The sequence below is a fragment of the Lemur catta genome, chromosome 14 (assembly GCF_020740605.2).
Source record: "Lemur catta isolate mLemCat1 chromosome 14, mLemCat1.pri, whole genome shotgun sequence".
NCBI lineage: Eukaryota > Metazoa > Chordata > Mammalia > Primates > Lemuridae > Lemur > Lemur catta.
Window position 1 is genome coordinate 43431306 of NC_059141.1, and position 7706 is coordinate 43439011.

General features: G+C 38.3%; 1 pseudogene; it reads left to right on the forward strand.

The window, feature by feature from the left end:
* Positions 1–4876: 4876 nt before the first annotated feature.
* On the forward strand, positions 4877–5275 carry LOC123649737 (annotated as a pseudogene).
* The last annotated feature ends 2431 nt before the right edge of the window (positions 5276–7706 follow it).

A 7706-nucleotide genomic window follows, 5' to 3' on the forward strand; every position in this document is an offset into this window, starting at 1 on the left:
GAAATATTTCTCTTTCGTAATATTTTAAAATAGGTATTAATAATTCTAATTCCAATATCAAAATGGGAAAAATATATGAATGATCAGGTAATTAACTAAATAAGGGGAAAAAAAGAAAAGGCATATTATCTTGCTTTGGATTCCTAGCCCAAAAGGAGACCCTGAGATAAGGATTCAATTCAAGTTGTTTATTTGGGAGATGACCCTAGAAAACACTGACAAGAAGTGGAGAAGTGAAATAGGGAAGGGAAGGAAGCCAGCAGAGGGTACATCATCAAGCCATTTCCTCTGTGGGCAGCTGGGACTCAGCCCTGCCAGGGAACTGTGGGAGAGAGTGTGAGACATTCCCTGGAGTTATCCAGGGTGCAGCTGGGGTATTTATCCCTGGACTTGGTTGAGGCTGCTCCTGGGGGTGTTAATTCTCTGGCACTTCCCACTTGCCCTGCACAGTTTCCCTGCCTTTACACCAAATAGAACCCTCTCAGCAGTCACAGGTCCTCTGAGTAAGCAGCCAGTGGCTGTAGAGGTGGGAGCCGGAGGATATGGAAGGCCCCACAGTGTCTGCTACTCATATGAAAAGATGATCAACCTCTTTAGTAATCAAATACATGCACATTCAAATAACAACAAAATATCATTTTTGACATATTTTGACATATTAGAATGGAAAATATATTTTTCCAAAGAGGAAGATGTTGGAAAACTGGCAGTGGTATACTACTGGCGAGAGTAGAAGTTAGTACAACCTTTCTGCAAAGGCAATTTGGGTTATAAATCAAAAGCCTTAAAAATATACTTCTCTTTGGTCCAGAAACGCTAAGAATGTATTCAGAGAGGATGATCAGAGCAGTGTGCAGTGTTCATCGAATCATTGGTTATAGAAGAGAAATAACTAGAGAAATGTAAATGTCCGGTAAGTGATTGGTTAATCTCATATCCATCCATCCAATGGAATACAATGTAGGCATTTAGACTGATGAAGCAGAAATGATTACCTGGAAATATTTTCACAATATGCTGACAAGTGGTAAAATCAGATGCTCTATTTTGTTAAAATATGTATGTGTGTCATGCATATATAAAACATTCCGGAAAGATGAAAACCAAGATGTTAAAAGCAGCTATTGCTGGGTAGTAGAAATACAGGCATTTCAGTTTTTTTTCTTTTTTTATATCCTTTTGTAGTTTCAGAGTTATTTGTAATGATATTAAAATACCTCATAACAAAATTATTTTAAAATAGTGAACGCATATATAGTTTATGAGGCCACCTAGGCTACAGTGTTACATTAAAAATTGCAGTTGTATAAAATAAATGTAGAATGGTAATTTACTTGTGAAAAACACTCTTGTGAACTAAAAGCTAAGATACACGTCATCTCATCCTAGAGAAAATTTTTTGTTAAATGAAAATCCCTTGATTCTTTTGTAGAAAAATGTCACATAACCCTATCCCTTTTCTCTGTACAAAAATATGGATCATCATAATTTTGTCTTGAGTAAAGTTATAGCTTGTGTAATTTTGTAACTTGGAGGAAAAACTTATCATAGCAGAAACTAAAATTAGAAGTAGATTGTATTCAAAAGTTGATTGTAGAACCTGTATCTAGAAACATGGAATAGCAACTAAGAACATATTTTCTCTTAAGATCAAAAAACTGCAGAAATGATAATCAAAATTTTATGAATATTTATGGCCTAAAATCATGGTTGCATACATTGTCTAATTTGTTTCTCTCCAAAAACTCTTTGGAGCTAGTACATTATTACTATCCCTATATCACAGATGAAGTCTCTGAGGCCTAAGAAGTTCTATGTAAGTTTTTTTCTACCTAAGCTAACAAAAGCTAAGGAATCAGAGATTTTCTGATTTGTAACCTTATTTTTTTCTTCCAATACTGTGCTCAAAATTTGGAGTCACAAGGCCTAGATCTTGTCTGATGCTCTATTAGCTGAATTATGTATGAGCTCATGTTTCCTCATTGGTAAAATAAGGATGATAATATGAACAGATTAGAGCAGTTGTTCCCAAACTGAAGCATGCATCAGGATGTCATGGCACAGATTGCTGCATCCCATTCCCAAAATTTCTGAATTAGTGGGTATGGAGTGGGAGTTTATCCCACTACTGAGAGTTTATCCTTGTCTGTCCATGGCTTCTAATCACAATTTAGATTATACATTGTTTATATATTTTCTGTAGATGTAGATTTGCTTTTTTATATCATTTTTTAACTATCTCGGACTTTCCCCAAATTATTTGCTATGTTATGACCTTATGTTGGAATTATGAATATCTCTAATATAAAAATTATTTTGGATAATTATTTTGGGTAAGAATACAGTGTTTATAGTAAGCACTGTTAATAATAAATGTAAAGTATCATCATCATGGAAACAGAACAAATAAAGCAGAAATGAACTGAGTATGTGTTGCTTATTTGTTCCTTTCCTTTTCTCGAGCTACTCCTGGAACTTAAAAGTAATTGGATAATCTTCCCATGCTGGAAGAAATCTTTTTATTTGGGTTAGGGACTACAGACCCTCCAACAGAGAAGTGGGCCTAAGAAGGATGAAGAGAATTAACATTCATCAAGAATCCTTCAACTGTTAAAGACACAACAGTGACTAAGACCCAGCCCTCAAGGAACTGATAATTCAGACAAGTAATCAGAAAGTTGTAATACTTGTATGACAGCGATATGGTAACTCACACCTATGAATCCCATGGTTCAACACAGAGCTTCTTTTTGTTTGTCCTGAGTGCATCTTACTCAAGTTTCAAAAGAGAAATCTCTTATCCAAGCATGTTAAGGACAAAGTGATTTTTAAAAAAATTTATCCATACAATTCATTACTTTTTTAAGTCTTCTTAGTCTTTGCCTTTTTCAGACTAAAGGTACTGAATCTTCTCATATTTTTAAAATGAAAATAAACAATAGCTGCTATTTATAATCCTAAAATGTGCTAAATGGGTTTTCAACCAACTAGATAGAAAAATCTTAAGATTGATGTTGTTTGCCTTTGGAGGCAGTTGTCCTTCGTGATAGAAGATGAAACTGACTGTTGAGAGTCAATAGTTAGCCCCAGGCCCCCAGAGTTTTCAGAATTAGATCAAGGACCAGAAACTGCTGATGCACAGCCTTTTACTCTGATAGAGAGTCAGAAGAGAACATATTGATCCTCAGAGAGGTCTCCATACTCTGTCTTGACAATGGGATCCACTTACTAGCTAATATGCCTTCTCTAGTTCTAATCATGGAGACCATTTAGCTATTTGAGTTTTCTGATACTTCATTTTTATAATGCCATATGTTTTTTGTTTAGCTTCATTCTCTCTCACAGAGCTTTGGTTTGCAATAGCTCGGGAAGGGGATTTCATGTCTTGTAGCTATCTAATTTAGAATTGCCTTTTCATTTCTGGCAGTAATTTTTAGCATAATACATTAATCAAAGTTGTCTCATTTATTTCCTCTTCTTATTTCTCTCTTTTCACATAACTTTTTTTGTCTACTTCTTGCACAAAGAGCCAAATAAAAGCCGCATGGAAAACATACAATTTTTACTAATTAAAATAATAAAAATGTTAGGACAATATGGTACTTATTTCTAGGCTTTTTGTACTAAAAATAATAATGCCTTGAATTATGTTGCAACTCAAGGAACTGTTGCAGATATTTATCTTCCTTTTATTCTCAGGAGGGAGAAACATTTATTACAATCCCAATTTTGTAGGTGAAGAATGAATGATCTGTCCAGAGTTTCAGAGCTAGTGAGTGGCAGAGGTGGGATAAAGGCTCCAGGTTTCTTGATGCCTATCCTAATATTCTTTGTAGTAGATTTTGTTGCTATAATAGCAAGAACATGCTTTTATAACATAATAATAGACATATAAAAGAAACATTGGTTATAACGCTGGTTGTAGGTTATGTTATATTCTTTAAAGGAGCTTTATGTAGGTTTTTTCCCAACAGTTTCAAATGGATTTGGGGGTGTTTTTTTTTTCTTTTTCTTCTTTTCTTTTTAATTTTTTTAGAGACAGAGTCTTTCAATGTTGCTCAGGTTGGTCTCAAACTCCTAGGCTCAAGCAATCCTCCTGCTTCAGCCTCCTAATTAGCTGGGACTACAGACTCACGCCACCACACCCAGCTAATTTTAAAAATTTTTTGTAGAGACTGAAGTCTCTCTGTGTTGCCCAGGCTGGTCTCAGACTCCTGCCCTCAAGCAATCCTCCCTACTCAACCTCCCAAAGTGCTGGAATTACAGGTGTGAACCACCCTGCTATCCACAAATTTGAATAACATCAAGATACCACTACTCACTCACTAGAATGTCAAAAATTAAAAACACTGATAATACCAAACATTGGTGGGAATGTGGAGCAACTGGAATGCTCTTACATTTATCATATGAACCAGCAAATTCTACTTCAAGATGTATACATGAATGCTCCTACTAGCTTTATTCATGATAGCCCAAACTGTAAATAACCTAAATGTTTATCAACAGGCAATTGGATGAAAAATTTTGGAATATCTTCGTTCAATGGAATACTACTCAGAAATAAAAAGGAATTAACTATTGATACATGTGAAAAATAGGTGGATCTCAAAAAGAGGCTGGACTAATAAAGTCAGACACAAAAGAGTACATACTGCATGATTCAATTTATCTGAAATAACAAGTACACTCAAAACTAACCTATAATGCAAAAATCAGAAGAGTGGTTTCTTGGGACTCACAGTTAGAGTTGTGGAAGGATTGACTGCAAAGGAGAACAAGGGAATTTCCTGAGGTGATGGAAATATTGCATATCTTGAATGGGCTGGAGGGCACGTGGGTATATACATTTGCCTCATCAGCCTATAAACAGAAAATGGTGAGTCGGGAGGTGAAGAAGTGCAAGAAGGCAGTGCTCTTCTGCCTGAGTGAGGACAAAGAAGAACATCGTCCTGGAGGAGGGCAAGGAGATCCTGGTAGATGACGTGGGCCAGACTGTGGACGATCCTAGGCCACCTTTGTCAAGATGCTTCCAGACAAGGACTGCCACTATGCCCTCTATGACGCGACCTATGAGACCCAGGAGAGTAAGAAGGAGGATCTGGTGTTTCTGAGTGTGCACCCCTTAAGAGCAAAATGATCTATGCTAGCTCCAAGGACGCCGTCAAGAAGCGGACAGGGATCAAGCATGAATTACAAGCATGAGGACCACTGCACTCTGGCAGAGAAGCTGGACGGCAATGCCTTCATCTCCCTGGAGGGCAAGCCTTTGTGAGCCCCCTCGGCCTCCTGCCTGGAGCATCTGGCAACCCCAGAACTGCCCCTGGGGGTTGCAGGCTGCCCGCTTCCTGCCAAACCGGAGGATCTGGGGGGATCCCAGCAGGGGGAGGGCAATCCCTTTACCCCAGTTGCCAAACAGTCCCCCGACTCCATCGATTTTCCTCCTCCCTCCATTCCTGACGGTTCTGGCCTTCCCAAACTGCTTTTGATCTTCTGATTCCTCTTGGGTTGAAGCAGACCAAGTTCCGCCCCCCCCCCGCTCCCCGCCCCCCGCACCCCAGTTGAGGGGGGGAGGGGGGCTGTATTTTTTTTAACACCCCTACTCCTCACCTGTTCCATCCCTTCCCATGCTGCCAACTTCTAACCGCAATAGTGACTCTGTGCTTGTCTGTTTAGTTCTGCGTATAAAAGCAGCATTGTGGAGATGACACTTCCTTTTTCCCCTGGTCACAGCCACTCATGGAAGCAGGACCAGTAAGGGACCTTCGATTAAAAAAAAAAAAGACACACACAAAAAAACGCAAAAAACAAAAACAGAAAATGGTGCATATTATATAAAAATTATACCTTAAACTGAAAATAAAAGTATTCGTGTCTTTGTTATGATTTGCACACTAGAATTTTCTCAGACAATAACTCTTTCGTAGAGGATCCAAACTGGTCTCAACATAGTGCGCAGAGGTAAAACAGGTAACATTTTTATGGTTTGGTAAAAACTGCCATGGGGGGAGCTGTTCCAGTAGTCGCTATGGGGTAATTCTCAGTCAAGCACTGGTTAAAGGTGATGGCTGAATTTAGGCCGTCAGGATCTGAATCTAGCCCATCATCTGCTGGTTGCGTGACCTTGGGAAAGTTACTTAATTTCTTTAAGCATCAATTTTCTCATGTATAAAATAGAGGTAACAATGGTCTCAGTGTTTTAGTGTGTGCAAAGATTAAATGAGACCGATATGTAAGGAGCCCAGGTTATAGAAAATGCTTCATAAATATTGGGCATTGTTTCTGGTTTCACCTCTTACAGCAACATGGAGATCCGGAGGAGGAAGAACACAGGCAGGGCCAGTCTACATAGATATACATCTGTTTATTCCCTGGTTTCTACTTTTCCTTCATACTGTATATAAGGCTCTCATAAAGGGAATATTGTCCTCTATTCCCAGGAGAAGGATGGAGATTGGGGACATTGGGTAAACCTGAGGCATTGGACTAAGAGAAAGCACAGAGCTGAGTCTATAGCATTTTCAGCTGGTCCTAATGGTTTTGAGAGGAGATGAATTTGATGGCAGGCTGCTGCTCCAGCCATCTACCCTCCTGTCCTCACCATAATAAGTAGTTCTGGGCCATACCAGGCACAGGTAAAAATAAAGCCCCACGACATACTACCTCATACCCATGTTTAAAATCACAAAGTAAAGGTCTGTGAATTACCTTGCGTTCTACTTGCTTCAGATTCTAGCATTATGTTTAACTTCAGACTATTCAGTATTTAGATCCATTAACACAGTGAATAGAGAATTGTGTGTGTTTGAGAACAGTGTTGCCGCTGCTAAAAGATGTTTCTGAGGAATGGAATCTTCCTTCGTTTTTTCACTCAAGCAATTACAAATTTGGTTTAGGTTTCCAAAGTGAAAATGAGTAAGTGGATTTTAAAATTTTTCCGTGGAAAAAAAGGATAACAAGTGAAAACATTCTGGAAGATTCATGTATTCAGAAATACTTTCCCAGTAGCTCATATTTGTGTGTGTGTGTGTGTGTGTGTGTGTGTGTGTGTGTGTGTGTGAGTGTGTGGTGGGCATTTTTATGAAGTTATTTGGTAGAGTTTTAAAATTCTGGGATATGAAAACTACCTGATATTGCCTTTGCTTTGAAAATACTGCCTGAGTCCCCTATTCTTGAAGTCTTAAAATGAATGCATAATTACCTTATAAGCTATTATCACATTGGTTTGCAAAGCAGAAAATGCAGGGAACCAACTTTGCTTAAATGGAATGAGCCTTCACAATTGAATCCTTTTTTTTTCATGTGTGTTTCCTGAATCCCTTAGATGATTGTGTTCCCAAGGCCATGTGAAAAGTCAGAGGAGATGTTGAAACGCATCACCCATGGGAATGGAAATGTAAGTCTGAGTATAAAATTGAAGACATCTGTAGGAACAATGAGCAACTCAATGTCTAGTGCCCTGAACCCAGTGAAACACCCAGATCTTTCTTGGCAAAAATCATCTGATCTTTATCTCCCTGGTTAATGTGATAATGTGAGCTAGTCCAGATTAACTCAACATGAGAAACTGAGATTTTCCCATTTGTCACTTATTTAAGAATAGATTTTTCACATAAAAATATCTGGTTGGATGACTATTTCAAGTAATGTGTGTAAATTGAGTTTCTCTTGTTCGTGGTATGATTGCTGAGACATTTAGCCCTTTC